Source organism: Carassius auratus, chromosome 50 (genome assembly GCF_003368295.1).
Source record: "Carassius auratus strain Wakin chromosome 50, ASM336829v1, whole genome shotgun sequence".
Classification (NCBI taxonomy): Eukaryota; Metazoa; Chordata; class Actinopteri; order Cypriniformes; family Cyprinidae; genus Carassius; species Carassius auratus.
Window position 1 is genome coordinate 5859902 of NC_039292.1, and position 17821 is coordinate 5877722.

General features: G+C 35.6%; 1 pseudogene; it reads right to left on the reverse strand.

The window, feature by feature from the left end:
* LOC113066388 (NT-3 growth factor receptor-like) overlaps positions 1-17601 on the reverse strand; it is an 85006-nt pseudogene extending 67405 nt beyond the window's left edge.
* Positions 17602-17821: the final 220 nt, after the last annotated feature.

Here is a 17821-nt window from a genome sequence, read left to right on the forward strand (position 1 = left end):
GCCCTTAATTGTGTGGCCGTTTCCCATAAAGGATGTCACAAATCAAAACGCCGCCCTGGCTCTGTAATTACTGAGCACATTGTTTCATTGTTGGGTCTTGGGTGAAGTAACCGGGTTTTCTTAACCGAATGGGGTTCCAGCACATTGAACTACATTAAACCATACCGACGACATTCTCTGAAGACTTAGTAAACATGGTGGAATAGTAGCTGCCACAAAAACCCAGTCACAGAGACTTGAAAGGGTGCAGATAACACGAAAATAAAGAGTTGAGGGTTTGTTGATAAAAGCTGTCAGACTGTTCTGAAACAGAGAACTTGATGTGTGTGTTACAGGCCAGACGGTGTGCAGGATGTGTGCTTTTGTGTTGTTTTTTGGAGACTACCTCATGCTGAGTGGGTTTGGAGTGCATCAACCAAGTGGCACATCTCATTGAGATCAAGTTAGTTGACATGGCCACCATGATGTGATGTCGTGGACTGAAGGCTGAATGGATGCCAACCACCGAACTGAATGCAATGTGAATGTCACATAACAATGACTTTTCATGGAGTGTATTATGAATCGAAAAACAATTAATTTATTGTTTATTATATAGATAATTACTGTCTTTTAATTTTATAATAGTAAGTTGTAATTGAAATAATGAGTATGCACACACACACAACATGTGCACAATTATTATATTTAAACTACATATACTATTATTTTAATGTTACTTCTTATACATTATTATTATTACAACTCTTTACTCTTCCAAGTCTCCGAATTGGTGTAAAAACCTCATTCAGAAGTGGCTTCTCAGATCACAGTCTCAACCTGGGCTTCATTCTTGTATCTGAATGTGATGAGATTGAGCACAATACCGTGCCCTGTCAATAGCACTTGCCAGAAATAACTTTATGAATAATACAACACAGGGTCTGCCCTCTTCTTGCACAAAGGCACCCAAGAGAGGGGTGCTTTGACTCTTCTCTTTCCCACCAGGGTGCACGTATATCTATACACACATAAACTCTATAGACATAACTTTGGGACACAACGCAGCTCTGAAGCACACAGTAGTTCTCGCTACATGCCCACAAGCACACACTCTTCAATTATTCCACAGACAGCTATGAAATCATCATGAGCCGCTCTGCCCCTGACATCTCCTCACTGAGCAGCTACACAAGGAACTGATCTCTCTCCATCTTTCCTAACTAATTCTGAAAGGTGGAAGAAGGGATGAGCCGGGCAGGGAGCACATCAGGGTTCTGCTATCAAACCCCATGTGTTCTTCACCCGCTGATGGGAAATAAAGCATGCAGGCTTTCTGGCAGACGGGATCTTCTCACTTTGAGGAATTCAATTAGGTGGGAAAGACAGATATGGGGTCAGACTTAAAGACATGATCCAGGGGCTCAGCTCTTTCTAAAGGGTATTCGTAACAAGTGGGGGGTGGTGCGTCTTTCAGCGAAGAGAATTAAGGAGACATGCTCAATCCCCGAACTCATCCACTCTCGAGAGATGATTGTTGAAATCTCTCATCTTTCTTTCTCGCGGTCTCTCGCTCTCGACAGACCTGCAATTAAAGCTTTGGAGCAAGAGACTCCATCAGCAAATGTCTAGCTCCTTACAAATGGAGACACAAAAGTCTGGCATTCAGAACAAATGTCAATCAACAATTGATGTCTTTGTTAGTTATAGTGCGTTTACGTCTGAAAGAGTCTATTTATGAGTAGAACAAGCACCACAAAGTCATAATAAGAGTGGGAAACTCTGTGTTGGAGGAATATTGTCAAGAAAATATGACAATATGCAATAGGTGCAGTGGTAAATTTGTTAAAATGAATAAAATTGCTAATTAATTAATTTATTGTTCATTAACGTTTTGAATCAGTTTTTATTTTTATATTTTGTTTATGTTTTCATTTTCATTTTATAGTTTTAGTAATTTTATTTGGTGTAATTTTCAGTTTTTTTTTTTGTTATTGTTGTTTTAGTCATATTTAGTCGATTTTATTTAAGTTTTATTTATTTTATTACATCAAATTAAACTAAATGCAAATAAGAAATATTGCTTTGTCAACTATTTGAAATAATATGTTTTTATTTTTAAGATTATTTTAATTAATGTTTATTTTATTTAAAGTAACCAAAAAATCAGTTTTATTTTTAGTTAATTATTATAACCCTGACAACTATGAAATAATACATAGTAATTTAGTTTACAGCACCTTTATAAACTGCATAAAAATGCATATGCAAATTTTTTTATTCACACTGTAGAACTGGAGTAAGAAAAAAAACTTGCTGTATTATTTGTAGAAAAGGTACACTGCTATCTTGCTCCCACCAAAGTAATGTGAATGCACCTGATGTCATAATTAAGACTTACCCAACTAAAAAAAAACATCTTCCCAGGTAAGAAGGACTCAAATGCACAATCATTTGACTGTACACTTAACAACCTAGCTTACAGCATAGAAATACAGCTACAACTGGCAACTATGCAACCTAGCCTAAAGCATAGCATAGACTAAAAATGCCTACACTGTAAAATACTACTTTAATAAAACAACCTTTACTTTGATGTTTATAGAAAAAAGTTGTACAGTTACTAGCGTGATTGTTGAGCGCAAACTCCTTTCTGCCACAAATTCTAAAGATTTCAAACAAAATGCAATTTCACACAATGAAAGCTCAAACAATTACTAAGAAGATATTTTAAAGGTAACTTTCAAAGTATTTGTTTCCATACTATGAAAGTCAATGGCTACCATCAACTTTTGGTTACCAACATTCTTTAAAATAACTTCCTTTGTGCTCAACAGAAGAAAGCAACTTATATGTTTGGAACAACTTAAGGGTGAGTAAATGACATTTTTCACTTCTGGGTGAGTCAATCAGACTCATCCATGAAGTCTGAACTTCTCAAGTCTGCATGATTGATTTGAACACTGAAGTCAGCGGTGAGGTGGGATTTGCAGGTAACTAGTAAGTGGGGGGGGGGGGGCTGTTAAATCACGCACAGTCAATCAAAATTAATCCAGCCTGGTAATATGGCAGAGATCTAACCAAATCAAAAGGTAAAAAGCAAATGATTAAATGGTCCTGCATTCCCACGGGAAATGCTGGAAGCTCTGATATGCCACCGTACTGAATGTGTCATACACATCCGCTCTACCACTGGTGGCTGAAGATAAACCCAACCTATTTCCATAGTTATTAGTCTTCTTTTTACTCCTCGCCAATATTGCCAAATCAAACGTAACCCTAGCCTTAATTGCTCAGACCTATCAGGGTTTTAAATGTTCAGTCTTTTTAAACGTTCTGTTACGGTTTATTCTTTGGGCTTGAAATATTTAAAAAGTCACTTAAATCAAATTCCAATTACCAATCTAAAACATCCCATTGGGTGCCATGGTTGTAATTATTTAGGGAAAAGTAACGCTCCAAGTTTCCAAAGCAATTATGAATTAATTAAAACAAGATATCCTCATAAATTAGTAATGAACGTACGTGAACTACATCTCCTTTGTTGACGTTCTTTGCTCGTATCAATATTCAAGCTTTAATTATGGCAAATTATGGTCGTGTAATTGCACGTTTTTACTTAAAGGCATGACCTGCTGATGCTATTTGTGCTCAGCATAAAAAAAAAATTCAATACACTGGAGGTTTTAAAATGAACCACCCTGCAATCATGCTAACAATATAAAGACCTGAATCTAAAAGGAATGTTAAAGGGGTCTCCTTATTCTCTCTCTCTGTTCGTAGGTGTCTTAGCTTGATGAAAGCTAGGCCAGACAGGAAAGTCTCTGATGTGTTGAGAAGAATACAAAGCAAGGTAATAAAACACTAGCATGAGAAAAACGGAGTGGGACCTTATAAAAGCAGACAAATAACATCATTTTGAGAAAGGAAACACTTAACAGGAATGTCTACGCTGCCCAGAGAAAAAGTTGGGAATCAGTTGTCAATGAACTGAATTTAGATGCTTTGCATATCCATTTTCAGAATCACCTCGAATGATTCTTAAAGTCCTGTGACAAAACAGACTACAAAAAAAAAAAAAAAAAAAATACCTGTTTCAAAGATTCACTTTTGAATTAATCTGTTCAATGTGTTTAGAAGTCCTCAATCACCCAATATCGGTGGACACCAAATAGTGTAAAATATTCATCATTAAAACAGACAAATTCAGGATTCACTTGAATGAATGACTGAATGAATTCTACAAAATTTTATCACATTGATTTCTGGCATTATCTACTGAATGTCTCTACAGTCAGACTGAAATATCCAAATATTGAGGTACTGAGGTAAATCTACCAAACGGGCTTATCTATTAACACAACATAAAATGAAAATCGAAAAAACACACAAGTTATTTGCTGCATGTCTGTAACGTTTTTGAACTCCTAACAGGTGAAATAGTTAAGGACACCTTCAAGAACAATAACTTTAATGTTACTCGGTTATAAGTTAAGTTTAATACATATTCTCATATAAATATTGAATTGACTTTATATGATCTGAGGACAGGTGGCTTTAGCGGTGTAGATTGATGAATGAAAGTCTGTTAAAAAATCCAATAAAAGAATCAATTTGCATTAAAAAAGAAAAAAAGAAAAAATATTCTGCTAAACTATTTAAAATGATAAATATCAGTTTTTAAAAGTTATGGCCCATGAAGCACAAGAAGTCATACGTTTGAATTTCACATTTGCCTTTCGAGAAAACTTCAAGTGGGTTAAATATCCATCCCCAAATTCAACGTGCGTTTTTATTGAACATTAATAGGATAATGAGGCTAAATGTCAGACTTGACACACGCCAGGAGGCAGAGGAACTCCTTGTTCCCTCTGCAGTTTGATGTTACTGTTTTATCTTTTTTGCTGGATGCTGATTCCAGCACCGTGGGCCGATGGATGGAGGATGAAGGGAGTTTGACGGGGGTGGAGAGCTATTTATGAATGCGCAGGACATGCACCGGCTGTGCTCTCATTAAAACTCCTCTCACGGAGGAGGAGGAATATGGCCCACACCCTCTGCAAGGCTTTCCTCCACCGCAGTCTAGGCCAAAATTCACAAATGAAACATGACTGGGAACACTGACCCAGGATCAAGCTTCCACTTGTCTCTTATTGTGCGTATGAACAAATAAAACTATTTCAGAGCCATCAAGCTAATGATATGACACTTTCAGAAGATGACAACTCCAAATTTTTGGTCAATCGTGTTGAGGAAAGACGATGAAGACCGCCTCCGAATCGCAGATGGAAAAGACAGATTTGCCATTAAATCGAGTTGAAGGAATGTTTCTCTCCATCTCAGTAATAGGAAATTAAAAAATCTTCAGCGGCAGCTGTGTAATTAGGCCTGTAGATCTTGGATCTTGGCCACTCTCCACCGCTTGCCACAAACTGGTTCTCATAAATGAGATCGCCAGGTCAGAGCACCTGTTAGGCAGATTGAGAACTTTTCATTATCATAGAAAACAGCTTGGCAACATCTTTTCAACAGCAGGACACCGACCCAGACCACAAACACATACTGTATGTGGCCTGGAAAATGAACGTTTGAATCATGCTGAGATGATGTTAGACATGACTGTGATTCTACAGTCATCAGTTCTTCAGATTTTAAAATGCTGGGAGATTTGAATCTCAATTTTGCACTTTCACTGGATGATAAAAAAAGAACATAAAACAGCATATAGATGTAAGGTGTGGTCACATTAGCATTTCAGCAAAATTGTCTACAATGGTGTAGTGATGTATAAAGCACAGCTGAAACAGAAGTAACTTTTAAACCGAGTACAGTATCTTTTATGTTGAACAAAACATGTCTACAAATCCTTCAGCAACAATTAAAAGAGGTTTTAAAAATTGATAAAATGATTTAAATCTTCACAAATATTAACTGTATCAAGGAAATTGTGATATTTTAACTGGAAAATCAGATAAAGTATGTGTTAAAGTCTCTACTCTGCAAAGTCTTAAGGTACTTTTAAATATGTAAATTATATGCTGATGAAATCTTCACATTAGAATATAAAAGTTTGCTTCAAACAGCTATTTTTACAGTCTGCTACAAGATTTACCACACTGTGGTTGGGTTACTTCACATCTAAGAATAAGTCTGACGCACACTTGGCAGAGGAGGCAGTCAATTTATTCCAGAGTCCTACGACTAGAATCCCAAAACAAGTTTTCAAGACACCATCACAATGACCTTATAGAGACTCGGCCACTTGCAGTCGGAAGGTAACATTTCATTACACAGAGAAATGCCTGAGATAGGAGGCAAAATCCCACTTAGCCTTTCATCACAGAAAAGCTCCCCTGGAATCCTAAACAGGCCCCCAAAAAGACAAGGCGCTTTCAGGGAACAGCGATACGCGGCTAAACCCAACCTGCATCTGCCTGGCGCAGGTGCCCTCTAAGACGCTCAATCCCATTTGGGACGCCCACTCTTGTTTTTCTATTGCTGTGGCTTCCTGTGAATAGCAATGAGTATCACAAACAACTAGGACCCTGGAAGCCCTCAGCCATGTGCTTACAGCCTCCTATAAGGCCTCTTTGGTTTTAAAACATCAGTCATAAGTCGACATGTGTCAAGTCTGCCTGCACGGGCTTACCTGCTATAGACTCTACATGTATGGAATTATATTGCGGACTTTATTCCAAATTGTATTTGCAATTGCGTTTTCAATTTGTGGACACATTTAATGTTACATAATCCAAACGCAAATGCAAATCGCGCATTACCATTTGCATTTTTGTTTAAGCGAACGCACAGTGTCTGCCAAATTTTAAATGGAAATGCAGGTCTGTTTGCAATTGTGTTTCCCATATCTTACGAGCTGTGAGCCTGTCATATTTAAATAGCAATATTAATTACCACATTTGCCTTTACACTCTCTCTGCACTGTGCATGTAAACTGCCAAAACTCAAATGGAATCGCAATTCCTTTTGCATTTGAATTTTCAACGTCTACACGGAAACCGGTCAATCAAGTGACAGGGGTGGGGCCATTTTATTGGGCGTGTTTGCATTGGGAAGTGACGTCACTCACAGTCGACGGTAATAAAAGAGGCAATTGATATAATATTTCGTTTCATTTTTAATGATTGTATATATACACATTTCCCTGAACTAAGTACATTTCTGCTGCTATTATTATGTTTAAATGAAAAATGAAAGGAGGCAGTGGTATTTCATATCCTTTTTGTTTTATTGTAAATATACAGTGAGGAAAATTGCAGAAAATTTCCAATCAAGGAAATGTGACCATATTAACTTGTGACCTGTGTTTACCTATTATGAAAATAAACCATAGCAGATCACTGACTACATTTTATGGTTCATGATGTTAAAGAACATTTCATAACGTCTCAGACAACTGTACATTTGTGTCTACTGTGGTTTAATTATAAACACTATCGATTAACTCATATTTACCATAGTAAAACATGGTACATTTTAGTATGATCGAAGAAGAAACATCTTTTTTAAGTAAAGCTTCACAGGATAGAAAAGATGAAGTAATTTTTAAGACAAATCCTTAACATTATTGGTTATTACGTATTTAGATGACAAAGTCCACACTAATTAATTAATAATTATTTATAACCGTCGACTGTGAGTGACGTCACTTCCCAATTCCATTTGAGTTTTGGCAGTTTACATGCACAGTGCAGAGAGAGTGAAAAGGCAAATGTGGTAATTAATATTGCTATTTAAATATGACAGGCTCATAGCTCGTAAGATATGGGAAACACAATTGCAAATGGACTTTGCATTTCCATTTTTAATTTGGCAGACACTGTGCATTCGCTTAAACGAAAATGCACGATTTGCATTTGCATTTGGATTATGTCACATTTTATGCGTCCACAAATTGAAAGCGCAATCGCAAATACAATCTGCGATTCCTTTTGAATAATGTCCGAAATATCATTCCATACTACATGTGTACAGCTTAGCAGGGAGATTCAAGATGTAGTAATGGAACGTAGAGGAAAAGATATTATGTAACATTCACAGGTTTGGTATTGGTAAGATTTTTATAAGTTTTATATTTGTATATATTTATAAAATGTAATTTATTCCTGTGATAACAAAGCTGAATTTTCATCATCATATCTCCAGTCTTCAGTGTCACATGATCCTTTAGAAATCATCCGAATATGCTGATTTGATACTCAAGAAATATTTCTTATTATTGTCAATACTGAAAACAAATGTTTCATAAAAGATACATTTTTCAGGATTATTTAAAGAGAATTTGCATCTATACTCATGTAGCCAGACCTAATGTATAATAACCAGCAGCTTACACTGGACAAGAACCGCACACTGATTGACATCTGTAAGAGCCAATCCAAGGGGGGGTTAGCGATTTATCTTAAATTAATTATACCACAATAATAAAACTGAACAGAAAACTGTTTAAAAATAAATAAATAACAAATAAAATGTTTTTAAAGAATACAGAAAAATGTAAACAAGTCAATAAAACAGCAGAAATTAAATAGAAAATCAGTACAGACTAACAGAATTAAGAAGAACATCTAGTCTACGTGCTACTTAAAGTATAAAAAAATACTTCGATGTCTTTCAAAGATTAAGAAAAATAGAAAAAGATTTTTCTTTGAAACTTTACATTTTTTCCTTCACAACTACACAACCTACGGTCCGTGCGGACTAATTGCATAAATGCAAATAAAGAAATGTGTGCTTTTACTCTTGGAAGATGTGTATAGCCAATCGGATTAGAGTTTACTAGACTAAGAAGGGGCTGTGGGTGTCTGTAGGTCTGCCATCAGACTAATTATGTCTTTCAACACGGTCAACTCTTATCCAATGTGATCTAATCAATGTAAATGCACATTACAATCAGGTGTAAAGAGTCTGACATTCCTTTATTTCACAACGAAAATGGAAAAGAGCAATTGTATTCAGATCTGGCCTGAAAGTCCTTTGCAAAAGCAAGCAAGCATGAACAAGACATGCCGTTAAAGACGCCGCTACTGCCTACCTGTGGACGCCTTTCATCTGCTCTCTAGCCGAGAAATAAACTGCTGCGGATCATTCATACTGTTCTACAGTCTATCAGGCGCTTCATTAGCCATGCAATGAATAAAAGATCAGTGGCAAGAAGGAGGGATAGAAAAAAATGAGAAAGAGGATGGGAGAGCACTAGGAACAAGAGAAAATGAAAACGAAGGAAATCTAAAACAGCAGCGGACGAAATTACCTCCCAAATGTTCATGATTGAAACCCAAAGCTCCCTCCCTGTATTATCCACCATCTATGGCAGTTGAATATACTAGATTGGAATGTCACCGTAATTGTTATTCCATTACTTTTGGCTCAATCAATAGCTTTCTATTGAATTAGGAAAAATTGCTGGGATGTGCTTGTGTTTCATTAACTTTCGTCATCGACAGTGGCTAAAAATTGCCTTGCTGGCAGAAAAAAAAAAAGAGCTGCAAATACTGTTTTCCTAGTCATAGAGAGACAGGAGTTTTTTTTATGTCTTCTAAAGAGGCAGGTTGGCAAAATGCTTTATCGTGTGCTGAAAGGAGAGAGTGATCAATATTTTATCATGGTCTATGACCACTACAAGACCTCTCCAGATTTCAGGGCAATGGCATTATGACAGACAAGAGGTGCATCATGTAAAACCAGCTTCTCACACTATCAATAAAGTCAGTGTCTTTCTAACTAACAGTGACAGATTACATGACCTGCTTACCCAAAATATCCACAAACTTACATCAAACCGCCATGTGACCTCGACATCTCTGGCTGTCATTCTTACAACTTCAGCTAAATTTAGGGAGTGATTCCCCATCAAACACACAAACAGAAGTGTTCTCAGTGTGGGGTCTGACAAAGCGCTGTGTAACTTATTTGTAGACGCAGCGGGAGGGGGAGTGGCATGCACATATTTTTACACCACACTGTTTCAACACAACAGCGGCCATCATTGTGCCTCAACTTCCTACTGTTATTTAGTGTCATATATAGCCAGCAGCTACTGATACATTTGCCTTTGTTTAATACAATAAAAACAGAAAATTATAATCACATCATGGGCTACATCTCAGGCACTAAATGTACAAAGGTGATTCATAGGTGGTCAGTAGTAGTGTAGTATAATTAATAGTAATAATAATAATAATAATAATAATAATGTTATTATTATTATTTGTATTATTATTTTTACTCTATGTATTTTATAGTTTTGTTTTTTATATTCATATTGTACTTATACTACTACTACTACTACTAATAATAATAATAATATAAATATATTATAATATTATAGTATTGATATTGATATTTTTTTATATTTTTATCATGAAAATATGATACCTTTATGTATTGATACTACAACTACTATTACTCTACTACTAATAATTATTATTATAATAACAAATATAAAAAATAATGATGATAATAATAATAATAATTATTATTATTATTTTCTCTCTGTAATTATAATGTTATTATATCTCTATGTTTTTAATAATACCTTTATAATAGTAATAATAATTATTAGTAGTATTATTATTGATACATTTATGTATTCATTATTTATATACTATCACTACTACTACTACTACTACAGCATACATTATAAATGCATTAATTAAATATAAATAAATGCACTATTATTATTATAAATGTTATTATTATTGTTGCTGTTGTTGTTCATTTCAGATAACACAACTATTAAAACGACCTACAACTGTAAATAAGATTGGTATGCATGTTTATATGTATGTGGTTCTGCAAGCCAAATGCAAACACAGTTCCACTTGTGTCACTTAATATGTGGATGCATACACCAGATCTTCCACTTCGTAAACATGTCCAACACTGGACAAATTCCATCAACTCCACAAAACTAAAATGGGCCAATTCAACGTTACAGAAAGAGTCTCCAATCGATAGCACACGGCCTCATTTCAATGACATTATTTATGACTGAAGGCAGCCACCCAATAAATAAAATGGAAAACGCAAGCTAAGCCGTTATTGGGAAAGATTGCGATTAACACAGCACATCGAGACCTTTACTATGTCATACGTTCATATCTGCATCTACACTTTGAGGTCGGCCTGCTCTATATTGATCTTTCTGCCATTATGGTTATCATAAAGAGGGCCTCCAGACACATTATGAACATCAGGGGTCATACAAATGAATGCTTCCCATTACTCTACTCGGGACAGTAGTGGGTCAGTCCATGTTAGCACACACCGTGATCAGTAATGTGCTCCTCCAAAATCCATAATTTGCACATTAGCAAGAACTTTGCTTTCTTTCGGCTGATTTAACGAGTTGTTAAAAGGTTGTCATGTCTAAAATATTATTGAAAATAATAATGTGCATGACATGCTCATTCATGCGAGTGCTTATGTCACTAATATCATAACGTAATGATAAACAAAAAGCTTTTTAAGCTCTCAAGGTCAAAGGAAAAGTCACAAAAGGGCTTTTAATAAAAAATAATAATAATAATAATACACACTACAATAAAAGAGTTTTGTAGGTTAAGAATGTCAAACAACCATTTCTGAAAACACTGTTTTCTTTTGATCCAACACCTAAGGCTCTCAAAATTGCCAAATTCCACCTGCGCTTTTGTAAATAAATAGGCAGCAAATAAAAGAGGGACTTGCTTAGACTTCACAAGGTTCATAAATGTTTTTTTTTTTTTATCTTTGTTTTTTTTTTTTTTTTTTTTTTTTAAGCCAATAAGTCTGTCATCCAAATTGTTTTCAAAACAGAAGTTTTGTTTTGCATGAGTTCAGTTGCAAAGAAGACAGAGCTAACAATTATTAAACCTCAAGCCAATAAAGAGAGGAAGCAGCGCTGATACTACTGAATTTTATACACTTTTTCGAAGTAGTTAAGCTTCTAGTTCTTAAACCATGTAAAATGAGCTTCAGGTAATTAGGATAAAATAAATAGGATAGCTGATTTTTATAAAAAAAAAAAATTATATTTAGGGATATTAAAGGATTTAACCCTTTTATGAATAAACTAAACACAAAACTGTTGAAAGTAATCTATAAAACGAAATAAATCTATAATTCTCCTTCATTCAGACTGAAGACTTTACTAACCCCTTCACAAATAAATAAATTAAATAAATAAACAACATTCGTTCGTCTGACCTAAACAAAAACCAGTCAATAAAAACTGAACATACTTTTAACTGACAGACATAAAATTTAAAAATAAAATAAAATAAAAGTGTCTGAGACCCAAAAAGAACGAATGACGTTTTTTGTAAAGAATAGTTTTGTCTGTAAGTGTAAACATATATAGAGAGTTTTTTTTTTGTTTGTTTGTTTGTTTGTTTTTTAATCTATATTCAGTTCTCATGAAACAAAAATCTTTTTAATATTGAGCCTGATCTTTCAAGATTCAGTTTCTGAGACCCTGAGGTACATTACATCTGTTTGGAAAGGATTCACACTTGCATGTTGACGTTCATGGGACATCTACAAATCCAATAAATATCATATGCATTTCAGAAAGCCCATGGCAAGCATTTCTATAGTGTCTCAATATCTCCAAGACCTATTATTGAGGTATTACAACCAGGTTATGAAACCCCAAAAAAAAGCTAATGTAAATTAAATCCTATTGCGTTTCCTTACTCTGATAACAACCCTCTTCACCCCTTTCAGACTCTCCTAGCACAACATATGCTATGGATGATTTCACAGCTTCTAACATGGTTTCCAGCAGCCACATCCAGACAGACCATGCTGAAATTAGCTGGCCTTGCACATAACCACACCTGCCAGCACAAAATACGCCTTACAAGTCACAGATCATTAAGCATTACCAACCAAGTATTGACGATGCATAAAAAGCTTAGTCGACATTTTGCCTAGTTAAAAGGAACCAAACTCTCCCTTCCTGGTCCTTTTTCGAGAAAGAAAGTTTGATCATCACATAAGGAGTGTAATTATGGATCCATTTGTGCCCTGAAGCTATTGTTTGATTACTTGAACACAGCAATCAAGCAGGCAGGCGACCGAAGTAAAATGAGAAAAAAATAAAAATCCTTCTTATGCACAACGACGAGCACAACACATCAGCATACAGTAGAAGCCATTTGAATTTCCATTCAAATGTTCTTCAATGAGTTTTTTCTTGCTTTTTCCATCTATCAGCAGGTATGTGACACTGCTGATGGCTTTTATAGGTGCCGATTTGCAACGGCCACTTTACTTTGAAAACGCTTTTTGAAAAGCTCCAGTGTAATTGAGCTTCGGAGATCTTTCCAAAGTGACGCCATTTAGATTTCAGGGAGTCATTTTCAACTAGGCCTATCTGAAACTGTTGCTAATCCACTCTTTTTAATCACACATGAAATTAGGCTCTCAGACAATGGTCTACAGACACAGAGACCCCTGGGACAGCTGAATGGAGACTGAATGGTGAATCAACAACTTGTTTTCTTACGTTAGTCATCCTGTTGCACAAAACCCTCCTGCACAATATTGGACTCTATGTGCCACAAATAAACCAAATAATAATAATAATAATAATAATAATAATAATAATAATAATAATAAATGAAACAATAAAAAAAATGATTGTTATTTTATTTTTATTTAGATCAATATTTTCATTGAAATTTAAGACATTGACCCATTTATAAAAAATAATAATAATTATTATGTTTAATATATATTTTGAGATATTAACCCTAAATATATTAATACATTTGGGTTAGGGTTAAGGATAGGGTTAGTTCAAATTTATTCAAAACTCTTTAATAATTAAATTAATTTAAAAAAGTAACATTTTAAAGATTGTTAACCCTTTAATGCATACATACATAAACAAAAAATAAATAATGTTGAAATAAATATATATAATTGTCCTTGAAATTGAAGATATGATTAACCCTTTTAGAAATCCAATTGTTTCAATTACTCAATTCAATTAATATATAATATAATCAATAAATAATCTATAATTGTTATAGATTAAGACAGACCATTTGTTGCAGCATAAAGACTTAAATAAGAGGGATCTGGAATATTGTTTATATTCTGGCCATCCATTATGACATTCCATTAGCAAAATAAAATGATAGTGCTGCTAATACATAAATATCATTATTGAGTGTACAAAAAAAAAGAAGACAATTAGCATAATGGATAGGCTTGATGAAAACAAATGAGCAACACTAAGTGTACTCGATTACGCTGATGTAAAACAAACAGAAGACTGCAACAAAGCTGGGAAAAACATCCATATATTGTAAAAACTGCAAGCATGACAAACTCTATTTTGGGTTGTTCTCACTCAAAAATTGTATTAAAATATAAGGTAAAAATGGATAGACCTCAATCACTTGTGATGCCATCAAATATTATTTCACATTAGTCATATTATGCAGTGGCCCAAGAAAGTAGTTTACATACTGAAAATCGCATGTTGGAGATGCTATTGCAAATGCTGATAGTTGTTTTCACAGGACCCGACTTCATTTATTTAATTTTATATATTTTTTCACTTCCAAGGTGGTTTTTAGTGGATGCATGAAATCAATTTCCCTCAAGTAGGCACAAGTGTCATATAGTCTAAACTGTGGTTTTAACTTAACATTTAACAAACAGAGGTGTTAGCTTTCATGAAAAGTGTCTTTATTTTATCTTCATTTAACTAAATAGTGATTTGATAAACATACATAAATATCATTACATTATATTTATAACTAAGGTTTCCAAATATTTTGGGGGCAACTGTAAATCTAAAAAGTAGTAAAATTGACATATTAGAATTGATTTCACGTGGCACCAAAGACTGGAGTAATGATGATGAAAATTCAGTGTTGCATCACAGGATTACATTAAATTTTAAATTATATTAAAATATTAAAACATTATTTTAAATTGTAATAATATTTAACAATATTACCCATTTACTGTATTTTAGATTAACTAAATGCAGCCTTAGTGAGCATAAGAGACTTCTTTGAAAAATATGAATCTTCAATGAAATATCTTACTGACATCAAACTACTGTGATATTATTCATAACACACTACTGTATATGGGGCAAGTTGTCACTGTGGGAACCTGCATTTAAATTGCTAACAGCATAATGGGAAATTTAACAGCTCTCAAGCCAAAAAATAACTAAAAATGGCAGTAATGAGAAACACTTATGTAAAAACGCTGATCATATGACAGCATCCCCATGTGACAACTTGCTCAGGTCTCCTCTAAATGGCCTCCAAGGTTTCAGCTGGCCTCGCTTTATATCTAATAGTAATACTAAAGCTAGTTGGCCTGAAGGAGGAGAATCGCCATCATTTGTAAATTGGTCAAGGTCATGTGACTACAATAGAAGTGGGTTGATGACTCGTCGGGGAATGCCAACTAAAAATATAGGCCATTTTTTCAGAAAACTCTCAATCCTGCTCCTGAAGTACCCCACATCACACTGTGGATGTCAACCTTTTGATTTATATAATGAACTCATTAGCTGAGGCTCCAAGACCAGATTTGGGTGTCAAATAAGAAAACACCCAAAATGGGCAGCACAGGACTAGGATTGTTTCAAAAACTGGCAGACTTACAGGAGCTGTCCACCATCAGAGGGTGCTGAAACCTATACAGCTACTGCACAAAAATAAATCTTTAAAGCAAACAACAAGTCAAAAGCAAATAAGTGAGAAAGGACTTGCACACTTAGAGAAAGCTCCCTGATCAGTGTACTCTGGCTTTGCAGTTTAGACGCTGGAAAAGGTTACCACTATCCCCTCTAGTGGCCTTACAAAGTGACTGGAGACAGAGCTGTAAAAACGTCTCCCTGTTGAGCTCATAGATCAGTTGGCATACACTATTATGCCGTTTCCTTGATAGAATGTGATGGAAAAAAGTGAATCCATCACAAAGCGCTTTAGAGTTATCATGGCATCCTTTTGTAGACAATTCCCATTAAAGAATCAATCATGAATCAGGTTTTTGTTCACCAAAATGCACTCTTTTGTTTTCATGCGCTGCACCAGCGTTGATATTATTCAACGAAAACATGATCTGTCTTGCATTTTTCACATTTGTAGCTTTAAATTATTGATATTATGTAATGAAAACAGAACCAGACTGATGGTATATGTCCGGGAGAATCAGTGTTAAACCATGATGGCCCATTTGAGGAACATTTTGAGAGAGTCTGAGAACTGATGTCTTTATATGACAAAACTAATAGCTTTTGCAATTCAAAATGTCATTATTTGGCATCCAAATCTGGTTGAAGACAACAACGTTAATGTTTTCTTTGCTCTAGGCGTTATTATTTAGTTGCTCTGATCAGCTGAGGGCCATTACGCAGCTCTCCTATTTTTCCCAAAACCATCAGAGTCCATCAAAAACGCCATCATATAGCTATTACAGCATTAATGTTTCTATCTTCTTTTACTTACCCAACTTTAACCTTCTAATAGAAGTCAAACACTGGAACATCAGTTTTGAAATTATTGCATAAAAGAGATCTGACTTAAATTCTCCATGCACTTATTAATACATGCTGGTATGTGACTTCAAACTCATGTAAAGCCTTTTTTCCTCTCTCTCTCTCTCTCTCTCTCTCTCTCTTTCTCTTTAATAGCACAATACACCTTTGACAGATGTGACAAAATTCCTTTTGGGATTCCTGTCTTGAATACAAAGACGCTTCTATAAAGACTCCTCTCTGTAAAGTAAAAAAAAAAACGGTTGCATTTTTTGTCCCCAATCAGGTGTCATTTATTTTGATTTTGGTTTTATTTTTTTTACATTGATTGTGTACTTATATGGAGTAAAAAAAATCTGTTTCCATTTTATTCTTGATTTAACATGAACATTCAATTGCAATCCAACTAATTAACATTTTATATCAATTTAAGATCGTTTTAGCTACTTCCCATCATTAAAACCCTTCTAATCATCCCACACACCAGCACAAAGCCTGGAGTGAGTGGGAGGCTGAGTTGATCTCAATGCACACATGGACTCAACATGTGATGGACACTTGTGCGCTTGACTTACATGGAGGAGATGTTCTCAAACAGGTCCGGGAGGCTGTTAGTGGTATTCCCATCGTTCACGGTGTCCTGTAGTGCCAGGAGGGGAAAGAAATTCCCTTGATAAGACTCATTGCAAAAGATGTTCGTGGTAGAACAACGGCAGGTCGGTGGGCAGTCCAGCATGGAGCTCATATAATCTTGGAAGATGCTGAGGAGAAACACGATCCTCCACCAGCAAACGCGGGGTGGGATGGAGAATAAATCCATGTCTCCAGGTGCTTCCCTCACTATTTTAGCTCCTCACTAATGTTCAACGGCTACAGAATCGAACGCGCTCCGGGTATCCGCTCGGCGATGCAAGAGCGCGCGCGGGTGCGTGGATGAGAGTGAAGGTATGTCAGATCAAGAGATCGCAATAAAGTCCCCAAGAAAACAGGGGAAAATACTCCGTCAATGTAGGAAGGGCTCAAAAATCAACCGTCCCAGCCTGTTCTCCTCTCCGGGCTGCATGGTACAAGCTTCCCCGTCTCCTCGGTGCTGTTTGTCGCGTAGTTCCAGGTTATTGGATCCCCGGCTTGAAGACTAAAGCGTCAGAGCGCAGTCTAGTGAGAGAGAGAGAGAGAGAGAGGTGGGGTGGGGGGGTGAAGGAGGGAGAGAGAGGTCCATGCTCCGAGCATCAAGTCCCACCTACTGGGCAGATTAAAAACTGACGCACCTGCAGAACGGCAAAAGCGATCAAATCTGCTCTGGAAAATAACGCACTCTGCAACAGG